General features: G+C 48.9%; 1 protein-coding gene and 1 long non-coding RNA gene across 23 annotated transcripts in view; one reads left to right on the top strand and one right to left on the bottom strand.

Annotated features, from left to right (window-relative positions):
• The window catches only part of LOC308569234, a 135,386-nt gene extending 122,674 nt beyond the window's left edge, over positions 1-12,712 (bottom strand). For both annotated transcript variants that reach the window (XR_014000585.1, XR_014000586.1), the window contains exons 1-4: positions 12,513-12,712; positions 11,875-11,945; positions 10,546-10,616; positions 8,998-9,034 (exon numbers count right to left, since the gene is read on the bottom strand). This is a non-coding gene — a long non-coding RNA (uncharacterized lncRNA). The remainder of the gene's footprint in view (positions 1-8,997; positions 9,035-10,545; positions 10,617-11,874; positions 11,946-12,512) is intronic.
• Positions 12,642-17,184, top strand: part of MAPT (microtubule associated protein tau) — a 75,483-nt gene continuing 70,940 nt past the window's right edge. For 4 of the 21 annotated variants that reach the window (XM_081162835.1, XM_081162841.1, XM_081162844.1 and 1 more), the window contains exon 1: positions 12,976-13,144. The gene's annotated coding sequence lies outside the window, so the exon portion shown is untranslated. Of the gene's footprint in view, positions 13,145-14,958; positions 15,244-17,184 lie in introns of those variants that run through there. The other 17 variants (XM_081162833.1, XM_081162825.1, XM_081162824.1 and 14 more) reach the window with 13 other exon arrangements.

Raw genomic sequence — 17,184 nt, 5'->3', positions numbered from 1 at the left:
CAAGGCTGCTGGGTCCTGAGAGAAAAGAACTCTGGGTAAAATCCTCAGCCCCTCAAAACCCGTCCTGGGCAAAGTCTCCCCAATGCCTGCAGTTTCTGGCCCAGACAATGAACTGAACTCAGGCAAGAGAGGCAGCCCTCCTGAAAACCCTTGCCCATCACAGCCTAGGTTCTCTTCCAGGCCACCCTCCACTGGCTGCAGCCATGAGAGAGCCAACGGTGGATCTGATCTCAACCCACCTTGCTCAATCCTTAAACCTAGTTTTGGTAAATTGAATAATGTTCCCCTAAAAGATATCCACATCCTAGTCCCTGGTACTTGCAAATGTTACCTTATATGGAAGGGGGGGGGGGGGACTTTGCAGATGTGATTAAGTTAAAGATCTTGAGATGGGGAGATTATCCTGTATTATTCAAGTAAATTCTAAATATGATCACAAGGGTCCTTTTTAGAGGGAGGCAGAGAGGATTACACACAGAGAGAAGTGGGGAAGGCAATGTGATGATGGAAGCAGAGATTGGAGTGATGTGGCCACAAGCCAAGGACTGACAGCAGCCACCAAAAGTTGGAAGAAGCTAAGAATGGATTCTCCTCTAGAGCCTCCAGAAAGAGCACAGGTCTGCTGACTCCTTGATTTCAGCTCAGAGATACTGATTTCAGACTTCTGGCCTAAGAACTGTGAGAGAGTAAATGTCTACTGTTTTAAGCCACCAAGTTTGTGGTAATTTGTAGATAGCAGCTAAAACAGGAAACTAAAACACAGATCAACAGATATCCCTGGTAGATTGCTTTGTGCCCAGCACTGTGAATGCGAAACACCTCACAGAGCAGACGACAATGATACAGCAAAATAGCAAAACTCCTAGTCTGCCCGTATGTTCCTTCCTGCTGGGCAGAGCCGGTAGTAGTCCACAGCAGACATAACCACATAAACCTAATATTGCCTTAGTGTATATTTGGTCTGTTTCCTACAGCACTGCAAAAAATATCTTTAGCTATAAACTACATGTTTTAGAAGATTTCTATAAGCTAGATCTAGTCATTTTACTTCTTGGAAACTAGGGATATGAAAATCTTTAAAGGCAGTCATTTATTTTGCTAAATTACTCTCCAAATCGTGTTTGTGCCAGTTTATCCTGTGTGTGTGCTATAAAATGCGGAAGTGGCCGTTTTACCACACCCTCACCAGCATCTTCGCTAATTTGATAGAATAAAAAGCAGCATCTCTTTCAATTTGCACTTCTCTGATTAACAGAGGTTGACGTTTTCTTTCCATGCATTGGTTTGTTAATAGAATAGTCTCCATTTCAGGACTTAATACAGTGTCCAACCAGTTACCATCTCCCATCAACTCTACACCAGGAATCTCTGGGGTCTATTTTATTATTCCATCTATACAGGCTTATCTCAAGATGCCATCTCTCACCTGGGCCATCAGATCCCTTGCTAAAGAAAAGAACACAGCTGCTCTTGGTCATGTTCCTCCAGCTGAAAGACCTCGATGAACCCACCCCCATTGCTCAGCCTGGTGTTTAAGGTCATCCGTGATCAGCCTTCCCTACCAGCCAACCCTGAGGCCTCTGACCAGTTCTGGGTGTATAGTCCTCCACGCATGCTCATCCTCGCTCCACGCCTCTGTTCCACCCACTCGGAAGGTGCTTCCTCCACCTTCCCCCAATTCCTAAGCACACTGTACCAAGCAAGGTTCAATCCTCACATTACAGCCCCATTGCAGGGCCCTGTCCAAGGTGCTGGAGACAAACTGTAAACGGGACGACGTTCCTGACTCAAAGGGTCTCACAATAGGGAGAGGGTGGAGGAGGGCACAGATGTGTTAATAAGGCCCTCTGGCTTCAAAGAATGAGAATCTGCTCAAAGTGGCTCAAGCAAAAAGAGGAGCTTATTGGAAGGAGATGGGATTTCTCAGAACACAAGGGCAAACAGCCCAGTTGGGGCTCGTGGGAATTGGGAATTAGAAAGTTGTCAGAAAGCAAGCCACTCTCTCTGCCTCTCCAGCCTGCATAGTCTCTACATCTGCTTCCTCCTCTCCCCTCCCTGAGCCAGTTGCCTCTCTGCACACTCATTTCGCACCTGGCCCGAACTCTATATCATGGCCTCTCGGGCCAAGATCACCATCAATAGGCAATGGTCTCTATGCAGACACCACTCAGAATCTCAAGAGAAAGAATCCACTTGGCTTAGGTTTACTCTATTTGCTCAGCATCCTGTCATTGGCTGTCAGTGAACCCATGGGGCCCTGACTCAGGCTCCTACCCCTGGTTCCACCAGCTGTGGCTGGAGATGGAAGGCGTAGAGAGCCATATCAGATACTACAAAGGGTTGTCAGAATCTGGATTTCTAGGTGATCCATGTGCTTGTTAATGTTTAAGAAGCACCACTATAGAGCAGAGGGTCTCAGAGTGTTTCCTGATCCAGCAGCAGGAGCCTCACTCACTCCTTGCCTACAATAACAACAAATGACAAGATTATTAGAGCCCAAAAGAGAACATCAAAGAAACAAGGCACAGACAGCCTCTATTCTCAAGGAACCAATGGTTGGGTGAGACCAGAGCAGCCAAGAAGGGTGCTGCCTTTGCTCCCTGCCTTCCCCCCAATGGCAGCGCTCACCTAGCTCTGCAGCTGGAGGATGGGAGAGTTGAAGGGGTCTGAGTGCCCTGGATGGCGTTCTGGGAATTGCAAGGCCTCCAGCAGCTCTCGAGATGCACATGCCCTCCCTTCTGCAGCTTCCGTTCTGCTAGTGCAGGAGGTTTTATGATTGCCAGGATAGCAATTAAGGAGGGGACAGTCAGCCAAATGGTGCATTCCTGGGCTTCAGCAGCCAGTGTTCTGTGCAGCCTGTCTCAGGGCCAAGTGAGATGAGACTTTCCAGAAAGGAAGCTGGTGTCCAGAAAAGCCCACTCCAAATGGCCTCTAGCGTAGTTAGCTCAGCAATGATGAGTGAGATGAGAAGCAGCAGCCCCAGCCCAACTGCGCTTCTCTGACAGGTGCTGATAAGAACATGGTCTCTGCTAGCTGGGGACCACTGAGCATGGGCCAAAGGAGAAAGGAGGCAACTGAGAGGCTGGAGAACTGAGGACAGGGTGTTTGTCATGGAAATAGGCAAATAGATTAGACTTGCGTTCTCTTCGCAGATCAGCCACTAATTAGTTGTGTGGGATTGGAAGAGTTCTAAAATAAAGAACCTCTACAAACCGTTAAAAAGACAATCCAAGAGGAGTTGAAAAAATGGGCAAAGAATTTGGACAGGCATTTTACAGAAGAAACACAGATGGCCAAAAACATACAAAAAGATGTTCAATCTCTCTAGTAATTTGGGAAACAAAACTTGAAGCAACCAGAACACGAGTGGGGAAATTGGTGACATCTGAGTAGTCTGCAGTTCAGTTAACAGCATTGTGCCAATGTTAATGTCTTAGTTTTGAGCCCTGTGTTATGGTTTGGTAAGATGCTAATATTAGGTGGAGCTGGGTAAAGGGTCTATGAGAATTTTGTATTTTCACAACTTTTCTTTTAGCATAAACTTCTTACAGAACAAAAAGGTAAACAATTACTACAGCGATCATAACAAAACACAACAAAGAGATTACCCCTTGCCAACAGAGTGGCAAGATTATAAAGAATGAGCTCGGCATTGCAGGTGGTGCTGCTGAGGAGGTGGCGGTGTGATCTGAAGCCACCTTTTTGGAGAGCACGTAGTGTTACTCATTACAATTTCACTGTGTGTGCTCCCCGACCTGAATTCCACGGCTTAGTATCCGCCCTATCAGAATCCTCACACTTATATCCGGGGTGTTCACCCTATTGTACTAACCAGCAGCAACCTAAATGCCCCAACAGAGCAAATGCACCAACACAGGAATGGCTCAATGATATAGTGCATCTGACCCTGAAATGCTATGCGACAGGTAAAGAGAATGCAATAGGTCCACATGAAGAAAAATGAAAAGGTTTCCACGCAAAAAGTATAATCTCATTGATGTAAAGAAAAAGCACAAATAAAGCTATACATTTTTAAATGTATGTATACAGATGAATATGCCAACCCAAAAGTCAGAAAAGATGCCCTCCTCTACTGGTCAAAGTTCCCTCTGGACGGGGCAGTGGGACGGGGACTGGGGCAGGCAGGGTGGGTGGGATGGCGCCAAAGGGGACTTGCACTTGCTTTATCTCCTCCACTAGCAGCTGCCATCCACAGCACATGCCCAGAGTGCACCAGCTTCTGCCTCCATCACTTCTAAGGCACCAAAGACTCTGGATGCTGCCAAATCTGACGTGTGTGTGTGTGTGTGTGTGTGTGTGTGTGTATTGATTTCAGAGAGAGCTTCGAAGGGAGAGGGAGAGAGAGATAGAAACGTCAATGATGAAAGAGTCATTGATCAGCTGCCTCCTGCACATCCCCTGCTGGGGATCGAGCCCACAACCCCGGCATGTGCCCTGACTGGGAATCAAAAGGCAATCTCCTGGATCATAGGTCGATGTTCAACCACTGAGCCACGCCGGCCAGGCCAAATATGATTTTTTTCTAACACCCAGAGTATCTGGAGGAAAGTTATTTCAGTTTCTAAAATGTCAGATTTGGAAGGTCAGTTGTCTCAGGAAAGGCATCATTTGTAGAAAAATGATAGGCCCATATTTCCTTCCAGGAAGCTGCTTTTCAAAGAATCAGGTTTTTTTTTTAGAGCTAAGAGACCCCTGCATGCCTTCTATTCTAACCCCCTCATTTTACAAATGAGGCAACAGGCACAGAGAAGCTGAGAGTTTTGCTTAATTCTACCAGCTACTTAGTCGCACTGGCAATAAGGAATCCTAAACATTAATCATCACTCAAGAGTTTCCATGTGATGTTTACACTATTTAAGAAAAAGTGTAATGAAAAGTTATCCTGCACAAGTATGATGCCTCAGCTCTGTTTTTAAGGCTTAAATTTTAAGCCATCGATATTTTTTAACTATGTGAATATCGAATCTCATTTTTCTCTTTTGTGCATTTATCTACAAAATGCTTTTTATCTTTCCGTGTCTTTGATCTTCAATGAATCAAAGGCAATGAATCTTAGCTCTACATTTCTCTGCCCTTCACTACTACAGCCAACACTTCAGGGCACCAAGGGAATCAGGACAAGAGTTGCTTTAGTCACTGGTCACTCTGATTTATCTAATTTGGGTCTTCACATTTATCTTCCTTAAAGAGACATATGCCCCTGTATTTATCATGTTTAGTACAATTTTTCTTCTTTTAGTCTGGTTATAATTTCGATTTCATATCCCAAACCCAACTGGCCCCGATTTGCAAGTGAAAGCAGTTATTGTGGGTGAGTAAGCAAAGCACGTGGGCCCTGAGATGCTGTTGTTGGACACAAAAGCCCCTCTATGACTTTGTGAGAGCCAATCCCCCATGTCACTCAGCACAGAAAAAGGGCACACACTGTGCTCACGCTCTGTTTCATCCGCCTGAATATGTAAACAACTGAAGCATAACACAAACAAGTTTTGGGTTCTTTTTTTTCTTTAGCTTGCTGGTGTCTTTAACTCAATAAAACATTTGTTAATTAACTTCACGAGCTTTTCTTTTTTTAACCCCTGACTGTCCCCAACTTTGAATGGGCTCCACTGGCTGGTTTGAATTGGATGGTTCCTTTGAATATAGGTTGATTTCTGTATATACACCTTGTAACAGTCAGGATATACCAGATTATGGTGCAGTAACAAATAATACCCAAGCCTCAATGGCCTGACAATAGCTTGTTTTCCACTCATGTGACATATCCTGAGGATCAGGAGGGAGCTTGGAGCTTATTGTAACCACTCAAGGACCTGACTGGAGGAGGCTCTATCTTGACATCTCCTACACTCATCTCAGCAGATGGAGAACCCTGGAGGGATTCCCACAAGCAATCACATGCTCTAGACCTGAAGTGACACCATCACTTCCTTTCATAGCTCATTGGTTTGAACTGGTCACATAACCCCATGCAACTACAGGGCACCCAGAAGTCCAGGACTCTGTGCTCACCAGGAGAGGAGAGCAGTCCTACTGGCTTGCAGGGACCTCAGCATGAACACACACCTCGCAAGAATCCCACATTCATACTGGGTCCAGGTAAAAGCCTCTTGGAGGAGAGCCCAGAGCCAAATCAATTGGTCAAACATTTAAGTACCAATTATGAGCGAGGCCTGGATGGGGCTGAGGAATAGGAGTGGGTGTCTAGACAACCAAAGTCATAGAAATTTTTCACCTAAATTTATGACATATGAGTTACACCTCAAAAAAAAAAGTTCACCTGTTCCTCCATGGGGATAAAAGTCATATAGGTGCCACTGACATCACCTGAGTAGGGGCCAGAGAGGCTGCTACACATCCTACAATGCACAGGACAGGCCCCACGACAAAAACTATGTGATCCAAAATTATGCCACACTTGAGGACCCCTATATTCAAGTAATGCAAAGCTCACATTTTGAAAACAAAAAACAAACATAAATCCCCAAACCAAAACAAAAAGTTTGCCTTAAGTTCCCCGGCTGCAAGTTGCCATGAGATTGTAGTCCCAGCTGTGGCAGTCCCACAGGCGTGTCCATGACACAGGCACGACCAGAACCCGCTTCTGATAACTACTTACAGGTGGCCTGAGCCCTCCAAATACCAGTAACACTCCCTTCTCAGCAGTGACAACCAAAAATGTGTCCCAACAGTGTCAAAACCTCCCCCAGTTCAGAGCCCTGTTCTCATAAAACGTTCCAGTTTGCCGAGGGCACCATTTCCATTGTGCTGCAGAGGAATGAACCCTGAACTGGGAACTGTAAGGTCTGAGTTTCAATCGGCTCTGCCATTAAATCACTCAGTGCCTTCCCTCTTTAGGCCTCAGTTTCCCCATCTGTAAGATGAGAGGATTGAACAGGATAATTCCTACAGTCAGTGCAGAGCTTCTAAGGCCCTCGGGCACTGTTCTGGAATTTTTCATTCTAACATTGTAGCTGTTCATAAAGTACCTACTGTTCATCAAGTACTGTGATGTTCCATTCATAGCCTCACCCTCTCCCCAAAGAAAGGAGGGAGTGAGGATCTCAGTCCAGATGGCAGGAGGGGCTGATGAGGGGCCCGCAGAGCCTGGAGGGCTGGCAGCCAGTGGGGTCTCGGGGAGGGGGAGATGGAGAAAAGCACGGGCAGTTGGTACCCTGAATCTCCTGGGCCTGCCCCTAAAAAGTCGCCCGTGATCTGAGCAGTAAAAAGGGGTACACAAGGGGCTGGTAAAGGGTTTTTGGAATTAAGAGGATAAGTAGCAAGCAAAGTACACAGGGAAAGAGCAATGTACCCAAGAATGGGAGAGAAGAGAGCAAGAGTGTGTGTGTGTGTGTGTGCGTGTGTGGATGCATCTCTGCTGTATCCTTGCTAATGGCAAGAGAAATTGAACCATTTCAGTTCAGCTTGAATATGTCCACAAGCTTATAAAAATTATTACCATAGGATTATTCGGTTAGTTGGTCTCTTGACTCATGATCGCCTGTAATCAAAAGACAGGGGCAAGGGAGAGATGCCCCTTGCTGCTCACCATCCACATTTCCTCCTGGTCCTTCTCAGAATCCAATAAAGCTTGACAGTGAACTTAAAAGGGAGTGAGTGGTATTTAATAAAAGGCTGTTCAGTCTAAACAATGATTCAGAACTTTCTGAAAGCCGGAAGAGACAGGCTGAATGGTCTTTTCCATTCCAGGTCCCCTGAAAAGGGTTTATGCAATATTTTGTGGGTTTGTTTTTTTTTAAATCCTCACCAGAGCATGTTTTTTCTATTGAATTTTAGAGAGAGTAAGGGAGCAAGAAAAACATAGATGTGAGAGAGAAACATCCATCGGTTGCCTCTCGTATGCTCCCTAACCAGGGAACAAATCCAAAATCTAGGTATGTGCCCTGACCGGGAATCGAACCTGCAGCCTTTTTGGTGTACAGGACAACAATCAACTGAGCCACCAGGCCAGAGCTACAATATCTTTTGTCTTAGGTTTGTACTTATTTTGTATTTTCAGTCAGTCAAATTAGCACTTTTCTGAGTTGCTAATAAACTGAGCTCCCAGGCTATGCTATACTCCACAGTCAGCACCTTTCTCAGAAATATTCAGCCAATTATTCTTTTATCCATCCAGTCTGTCAGCCACTCATCAGCTGTTCATGAAGCACCTACTATGTTTCGAGTACTATGTTTGGGCTGAGGGGATAAAGGTGAATAAAAGACAGCCTAGGCCTTCCAGGACAGCACAGTCAGCATGTACACAAATGATCACACTCCAGCGTGGCAAGCGGGACTCAGGGCCAAAACCTGGCCCTGAGAGGGAGGCCTTCTGAGAAGTGGGTATCAGAGTTAAGTCTTGAAGGACAAATAGTAGTTATTCAGGCAGAGATGAGAGAATGACCCAGGCTTATGAAAGGCATAAAAGTGAGAGTTTGGAGATTCATTGACCTATAAAGAACATAATGTGATTGGATAGTAGCGTTCAAAGAGGAGATGGTGAGGAGTAAGACCAAGCTAGCCGACCTGGGCCACATCTGCTGTGCCAAGGACCTCTGCCCTCACTACCACACTATGGTTCCCATTACTCACATCCCCATTATACACACTAGTTCTGTTCTATAAAGTCCCCACGAACACGGAGACAGAGAACAGTAAACCATTGCTCCCAGGGGAAATACAGGCTTACATTCCTGCAAGCCTCTGGTGACATTTTCATCAACCGGGTAATAAATAACCTTGTTTTATGTGTGTTTCTGTTTTAAAACACCTTATTTAACATATACCATTGATTCATTAAGGTTGAGCTCGTGGCCAACAGCCCTGCAGCTTGTGCCTGAATAATGCCAATGTAACACACACATTTTCTCTGTGAGGCACATCAGAGCCTTCTTGTGCTTAGAAACGTCACACAGCCATTTAAAACAACGAAATCACCAACAAAAAAACCCAAAATGCAAAAAGCGTGGCACTAACCAGACCATGAAAAGGACACTTGTTCCCAGGATGAGAGCTGAAACGAGAAGAGAGAGATGCCTTGTTTGACCTCAGTTGGAAAGGTGCACACTTGGACCAATCAAGATTTTTTGCCACTCTGTACATATCCATGAAATCGCAAAAGGGGGGGGTTACGAATACACTTTAGGAAGTAAGCAAATTCACAAATAGAAAATCATGGGATTTTGATGTTGTACTTTGATATCAGTTGATAGCATGGTTTAGGTAAAACGATTTCTGTTCAGCTTTTTCAAGTTTATATTTGGGGCTCCCCTCTGAGGACTCCCTAAGTTATCTGACACTCCCCTCGGTGGGCATATCCACAGTGTTTGGGCAAAGCCAAATAATAAGGAGAGGATGACCTCATGGACCTATTATGCCCTGGTCCTATTTCTGGGCCCCAGGATCATCCTTCCTTTTTTGACAACAGAGCTACGCTGCTGAGTCATGTGTAACTGAAACCTTCATCTGCAGTTCATCTGGCTTCTTGCTAGGACCCAGGAAACCTAGACCAGGGGTGATGATGGCACACCAGGGCAATAGAGGGAAGTAGAGGTGGGTAAGAGGCATTCAGGAAATATAAAGACAGAAAGGAAAACCTGAGCCTAAACAATGATTGAGAGTTAAGTCCAGAAAAATCAAGGCATGGATCTGCCTTGCTTTATCTAATTAAGGTGTTCTTAAACCTGCATGTAAATCAACTCACATTTCAACTGCAATGGGGCAATTGACATTTAGGGGAATCTGGTGATGGTTTCTTTTGTATAGTGAAGCATTTGTCTGTAAGGTTAATTCTCACTTCCTAATTTAATTGTATTGATATTTCCCTATGTCGGCTTTGAGAGAGGAAGTAGGTGTCATCACAGCACCCTACCTAACAGACAGTTAGGCAGAACAAACACATTTGAGGCTATCTAAATATGCTGTGAATCCAGGCCTCTGACTTTATATTGAAAATAAAAGAAATGGTCATCAAACCAGAAGGCCGGAGACAGCCGAGCGGCAGTGCTGCTGCTGGTGCCGGAGCAGGTGGGTGGCAGAGATTGCAAGCACGCACACCGCTGAGAAGGCACGCTTCTGAGACCTCACTAGAAAATGTCTAGTTATGAAAAGTGTTTTCAGGAAAGTATTTCGAAGAGAAATAATGGGCTGTGCATTTGTAGCTGGGAGAAATTACCAAGGGGGATTGCTTCTTAGCATTATTGTGGCTACTACTCAACATCTTCCTTGGCTGGTCACGAGGCCCTCTGTAATAAAGACTACATTTTCCAGTCTTGCTGGCAACTAAGCGTGGCCATGTGTAAATTCTGGCCAATAGAATGTTAGCACGACTGTCAAGAGTTGTTTCTAGGAATTGTCCTTAAAAGACTTCATTACCTTTTTCCTTTCTGGGGCTGTGGAACCAAAATGGACCATCAGAGCCATTAGCTAGCTCCAGTGATTAAATTATCTGGAATGAACACTCAACTCCATATTATATACAGTTAAATGATGGATCTGCTTAAGATTGTTTCTAGCGTTCATTACCTCAATTTAACGTAGGCAAATGTGACCGTTCAGTATCAGGAGACCACAGTGGCATCAGGTTCCAGTCAGCTCTTAAAGAAAAGATGAGACATTTCAATGGAGAGGAGTGTTCATTTGACTGCTAAAGTTTATTTTACATGTAGAAATCAAATAATGTGTAGCAAAAGCATTGATGATGATGATGAAATAAATTACTATATTATTTAACGAATGCACATTATTTGTGAGGCACTGTGTAAGAAACTTCACAAACACATGCTGTATAAGAAATTTATTTTTAAAAAGATATATATATATATATATATATATATATATATATATATCACTTAATCCCTTTTATCAGTCAGCTTTGCTGTGGTAACAACCCTCAAAATTTCAGTGACTCAGTAAGTGTCTATTTATTGTTTGTGTTATACATGTTATATGTATTTCCTTGTGTGTTTTTTCATTCTGGGGCCTCTGCTGAAGGAGCAGCCTCATGCCATGCTGGTGGCAGAGGAGACAAGTAAAAGCGGTAGAAACTCACAAAGCCTCTTAAAACTTCTGCTCAAACATGTCTGTATCACACCCATTAGTTCTAGTTGCCAAAGACCATCCCATGGCCAGGCCAAATATCAGTGGAGTGGAGGGGGAGGCCAGTCCAGATCACATGGAAACAGGACAGGACATACAATCCCCATACAGGAAAGGAGGAAAGGGAACGAGATTTAAAACAATAAATCAATATTAATATTAATTGCACTCCCCTCTCCACTTTCAACGAGAAGACGAGTAACTGCTAAGCTTCTCCTAGAGTTTAAAAATATCCCTTCCATTGGGGGGTGATTAGGTTAGGTTTTGGTAAAATTTGAACTAGAGTTTGAAGGTTATGTAGGATATTGGTGCCTGGAAAAAAAAAGCAAGGACTTCATAGGCAGAGAAAAACCCCAGAGTAGAGGTGAGGAAGAAAGAGTTCCAGTCAGACAAGCTTCAAGACAGGTTCCCAACCCCCTAGGACAAGATGGTTGTCCCCAAAGCCCAATACATATAAAGACTCCCAGGCCGGGGCTTATATTAGATGTTGGGGAGGCCAAGCTAAGGCCTGTTAAAGGACAAAATTCCAGGGAGTAAAATTTTAAAGATCTAATTGGCTTTATTGAGCGCTCAATGAATCAGGCAACATCCCATATAGCACGTAGAGAGGAGCACTGAGAAGTTATACAAAATGCAAGGTTTTCAGAGGCCAAAACTGGATGGGATGAGAACGTTATTACGAAAAGAAAGGATTCTTTCAGGCAAGTGCACCTTGCTTTGGGGAGAGGATGGCAAGGGTCTTATTAGGCAGATTACCTTAGTAGTGTTGATCAGGAAATTCCAGACTGGTTGGTGGTTTAAAATTTCACTCCTGGGAGAGGCTGAAACTACAATTAGGTTAGGTATTAGGTTTTCGTTTTGGTGAAGCAGCTTAGCCCAATTAACTCCATTTTGGGCTTGTGGTCTCTTTCTTAACAGGCTGGGAAGGGGTGACTGGGAGAAGGGAAGCTTCTGGTCAGTTTCGGCCGGAGGGGAGACTCTCCAGCGGGCACTTAGAAACTCGTCTCCAACTGTCCTCACAGTGGAACCGCGTGCCAACAAGGGTGATAAAAGTAACCATACGTGAAAATGTTTTACAATATGATTAGTGCCGTTTTGAACCTTCATCTAATTTAAGACTTTATTCTCGGGTCACTTCGATAAATACTAATAGATTCGAATGCTCCTTGTTAAAAAAAAAAGAACACACGCAAAAAAATCACCACAGCTGCTCTGCTGGATTACAACTGAATTAACCTGTTTTAAGAGGATTTGCTAAGGAAAGCAGTAACCTTGGTCAATAACAAAAAAAGGTGGAGAGAAAGCAGGTTGACAGGAAGCAGGCCCAGGGAAACATCAACAGGGGGACGATTTCGGGAGACTCGGGAAAGGGTCAGGGTGCCCACAGGCCGAACCTGAGGGTGGCCTTGAGGTCCAGGGCGGACGGACTGAGGTGCCGGCCATGTGGAAACTCGCCCAAGACCTTTCCGAGATTGGGTATCATCCCAGGTGGACGAGAAGGAAGGGAGCAGCAGGCCTGGGGCGGGGCACCCAGCTCCACCGGACTCCCGGCGACAACCGAGCCTCGCTCCCGAGGGAGGAGAACCCTAGGATCAGACAAAGGCTCCAGCCGCGGGAGGAGACCTACAGTGCGCGTGCGCCACGGGACGCGCGTGCGCGTGGCGACCACTGCCCGGGACCGAGGCGGGCGGTGGGAAAAGGAAGACGGGCAGGAGCGAGCCAGAAGGCCGGAGACAGCCGAGTGGTGGGGCGCTCGCGCGCGCCCACTGGTGGCCGGAGGGGAAGACGCCGGTTGAGACCACGCTGTCCGCCCCCCGCCCCCCGGGGAGGCTCGCGCTCGCGCCTGCGCCGCCAGCCGGTCTCGGGAGCGCGCCCTCTCGGCGGTGCGCGCGCTCGCAGTCTCCGCCACCCACCCGCTCCGGCACCAGCAGCAGCACCGCCGCCACCGCCCACCTTCTGCCGCCGCCACCACCGACACTTTCTCCTCTGCTTTCCTCTACTCTCCTAGCCCTCTGTCGACTATCAGGTAAGCGCAAGGCTCTGAAATGCGCCTTCCCGTTCACCCCCTGCACCCGCGTACCGCCGCCCCTCGGATCCGCGCCTCGAAGATGGGCTTCATGAGGTGGGCATGGGTGGGGGGCCACGGCGGGGGCCACGGCGGGGGCCACTCCCTACGCCGTCTGTGTTCCAGAGCTAGGTTTGGGGCGACTTGGAAAGGGACCTATGCAAGGGATGCACACGCGCGTGTGTGTATATGTGTGTGTGTGCGCTGGCGGTTCCACACCACCTGCTTCGCGCGGACCCCGGCGGAGGTGCTCGCAGGGTGGGGCGCGGATGGCGGTGACCTGAGGGAGGGGGCTGCTATGCACTCTGGCTCGCAGCCTTTTGCCGCAATGGGCGTGTGTCTATATGGGTGTCTATATGGGTGTCAAATGACGACCCCCTAAACTGAACCTGTAATCCGTTTTCTCTGTCTCGGATTGCCACCAGCTCTGAGGTATGGATCGGGTTCTAGAAGAGATGACTCCCCTCCTACCCCTCCCTTCACCTCCCCAGCAGCGATTCCAATGGGGCTTTCGCAGCCCCTGATTTAAGGCAGTGGTCCACCCCCTCCCCGTTTTCCTCCTTCAGAAACCCGCAGGGGACATTTGGGGGCTGGGAGTGGAATCGGGGAGATGGGGAGGGGTCCAGGCGCTGTCACTTTAGTTGCCCTTCCCCCTGCGCGCGCCTGGCACCGAGACGCGAGCGGCGCCGTGCCCGAGAGAAAGTAGTGCGCGGAGGCCACTGTGGAGGCTCGGCATGGCAGGGGTCACCTAGCCTTAAGATATGGACGGACTCGGCAGCAGCCGATCCGCCTCGCCGGCGCTAACAGCTGCAAACCCGCGCGGGGGTTGCAGGTGCACTTCGGGGTGGGCCCCTTTCTCTGCGCTCTGGGCGTCCGGCGTGTGCGCTCCCTGCCGGAGGCGCGGTGCTGGCGCGCAGGGCTCGCCCCTCACTGCGGCAGTGGGTGTGGACCCGGGTGGGCGAGGAGGGGGAGGGTAGGCTATGCCTCCTCCCACTCCCACCCCCGCTTTTTTCCCCCTCCGAACTCGAGGTGCCATCTTTTTGCGGCGTGTCACGTCTTTACGGTACCATGCCAAGCCCGGTGGCTGGGCTTCGGAGGACAAGGCGGGACTGTTATTAAGGGGGAAGGCGACCATCAGCGCTGAAATCTTGGGGGTTTGCTGCTCCGGGGTTGGGCACTGGCGGTATTCACCCGGGATCTTCCTGGGGGCTCTTGCTTTGTTTGTGGAGCTAATGAGATCAGTGTTGCCAGCCTGGGTTTTTGCCTTTTATTCTATAAAGGTGTTTAACCTAGGCTCCCCCTCCCCCGGTGTTTCGCCCCTCGTTTCCGAGCCCTTTGTTAGATCTTGGGGCTTGCTGGGGTCGATGAGCTCGAATCGCGGCCCCGGGGTCACGTGTGGAACGGGCTTGACACTGAGCGGCCCCCTCCTGGAGCCCGGCCGCGCGCCGGGAAGCATCCTCGGACTGAAGGGGTGGCATTTCAGGTCCCGGAGCGCGGAGAGGGTGTCGGCCAAGGGACGACGCCCCACCCCACACCGGGGGGCACCGGGGACCCCCAGAAGGTGGGGGGCTCGCAGGCGGGGCCCCTCTCTGCTTCGTGCCCTGTTGCTTCGCCAGGCGGGAAAACGTGAGGAGGGGGCATGGGGTTTCCTTTGGCGCTGGGAGCCACACCCATTTTACCGGGAGCAGACTGGGGGGGGGCGCGGTGAGGGGGGTTACCTTGGAAACCAAAGCGTCTTGAGAACGGCCTTGGGCGTAGCCCTGCCCCTTCTAAACAGAGATCTAGAACCTTGGAGCGCACTGAGCCTTGGGGGCCCTGGAGCGAGGCCCCCCAGCCTGGAGCTGGTGGCTCTGCTCTTCCTAATCGGCTTCCGGCGGCCACAGCCACCCAGACAGGCGTCCCTGAGGTATTTGCGCAGAAGCACTATTTTAGAAACGTGCGCGATTTTCACCTCAGAGCCGGAGTTCACCGCCGCCCCTGAACCAGGGAATGAGGGGAGAGGGTGACTACGGACGACCCCCGGCGAACAAGACCGAGGCTCGCCTTCCTGTACGCAGCCGGTGCGCGGCTTTCTGGTTGATTCTATCGCTGGAAGCTGGTGCGGTGAGGGCGCAGCTCTGAGGAGAGCATCTGAGGGGCTAAACCGTCCGCGCGGAGGGAACTGAATACCCGGGGAATGGCGCGGCGCGGCTCGGGGTCCGAGAGCCCGCTCTGGGCCAGGCCGAACCTGCCCGGCCACGGTGTCAGGGATCCGAGCCGTGGGCCTGCGGCGCCCCCACCCCACCCCACCCCACCCCCACCCCCGCTTCCTGCAGAGCTGGACCCGCCGCGGGCGAGTAGTAGGAGATTCAAGGATCAATTCGAGTATCTTCTCCCTTCTCTCGCCACCCAGCCCACCCCGACCGGGAGCTGGGCGTGAGATTCTGGTTCCAGGCGCTGAGAGGGTCTTGGGGCGGACTGCAGGCCGAGAGGCCGCTTCCTGTCGGTCAGGGGACCGCCTGGAACAAAGCGCAGTCCACGCGTCGGTCATTTCGCTCGGTTTTGGAATCCGTTGGCGGTTTGGTGGGGCGCTCGGGTTCGCAAGGCCGGGGGGCTCTTGATGGAGGAATCCCAGGGGCGGTGTGTGTGTGGGGGGGTCCTTCATACGCCGTTGAGGAAACTGCATCCCTGGCTCTGCGCTCGAGGATCCGGAGGGATGCAACGTGTGCGCCCACGCGCAGCCAGCCCCCGCATCCTGTCTTGGAAGCCGCGGGAGGCAGGGGCTATTTTACGTCCCGGGAGACCCCACTTGGCCTTGGCACTCAGGAACCTGTAACTCCACGCCCGATTGGTTGGTCTGGGTTGGGGTGGATGATGGCACCTGAGACAGCGACTGCCAGACTTGCCCCCACAGCCACCTCGGGCTAAGGCTCAGCAGGATGGCTTTGAGCTTTATCTGACCCCCTGTCTCTCCAGTTGACCAGCCCTGCATCAGAATGAGAAATGCCTTTCCTACCATAATTAAGGTTTTATTTTACTTTTTATGATGCTACTTACGTTTATCACATAAGAATTGCTTATCCATTCCCCCATCTCCAAACCCTTCCTCTGAACGAATAAATAAATTAACCACACACAGACCTCCACCCTCAGCACCCAGCCCGAGTGACCCTTGAAGCTGATAAATTCCTTCACCAACGTTTGCTTCTGTAACGGGTTGTGTTTACTGCAGTAACATGGCTGGACGTTTTGGGGTTCTCCTTTGGACAGTTTTGGGGCGGGTTTGTTGGCTTTAATTTTTTTGAATGAGTGACAGTCTATGCCTGTGTGTCCCTAATTCCACGCGGACCGCGTGTGCACACCCCCATCATGGAAGGGCGTGGCTTATAAGTGGTTTCCAGTGTCAGGCACCCCTCCCCTGACAGGAGCAAAAGAAATGGATTATTCCCACAAATTGCAAGAAGAAAACACAGAATCCCTTTCCTTGAGGAAGCGTCAGATGTATTCCGTTTGGAAAAGAGCCCCTTTTATTGAACAGGCCCTTTGACCCACATGCCCCCAGAGGTCAGTGCCAGCCTGCAGATGGAATAGGATGGTGGTGCCCTTTGTTTAGGCTGAAATTTCCTTCTGCCCTTTTAACATCAGTTCATGAAGCCCATTTGTTGAAAATTTTAGAAAGTGTGTTTTATTCCACCTTCCCTTGGCATTTGTCTATGGTTTGAGTGGCTCCATAGCTGTACGTATGAATGTGTTAGTTCTTTAATTGAATATATGATAGTTTTCCAACTCTGTGCCATCTATTTAATTAGTACCTTCTTTACTCCCGCTTTGAAAAAGAGTCTCTCAGAAACAAGTAAATACACCCTTAGGGGCTTAACACAGTGCCGGGCATACAATAGGTATTTTAGCCCATACTCATTTAACAAGCAAATGGGAAAATGCAGGTCAATAGGTAGAGAAGAAAAAGAGTAGGAGGAGGGTTTTAGTCCAGGTCATGGCATCAGGAAGGTTTGGGGATGAAT

Source organism: Miniopterus schreibersii (assembly GCF_964146895.1).
Source record: "Miniopterus schreibersii genome assembly, chromosome: 16".
NCBI classification, from domain to species: Eukaryota; Metazoa; Chordata; class Mammalia; order Chiroptera; family Miniopteridae; genus Miniopterus; species Miniopterus schreibersii.
Note: the sequence above shows the minus strand (reverse complement) of the source record. Positions and strands in the feature narration are given on the sequence as shown.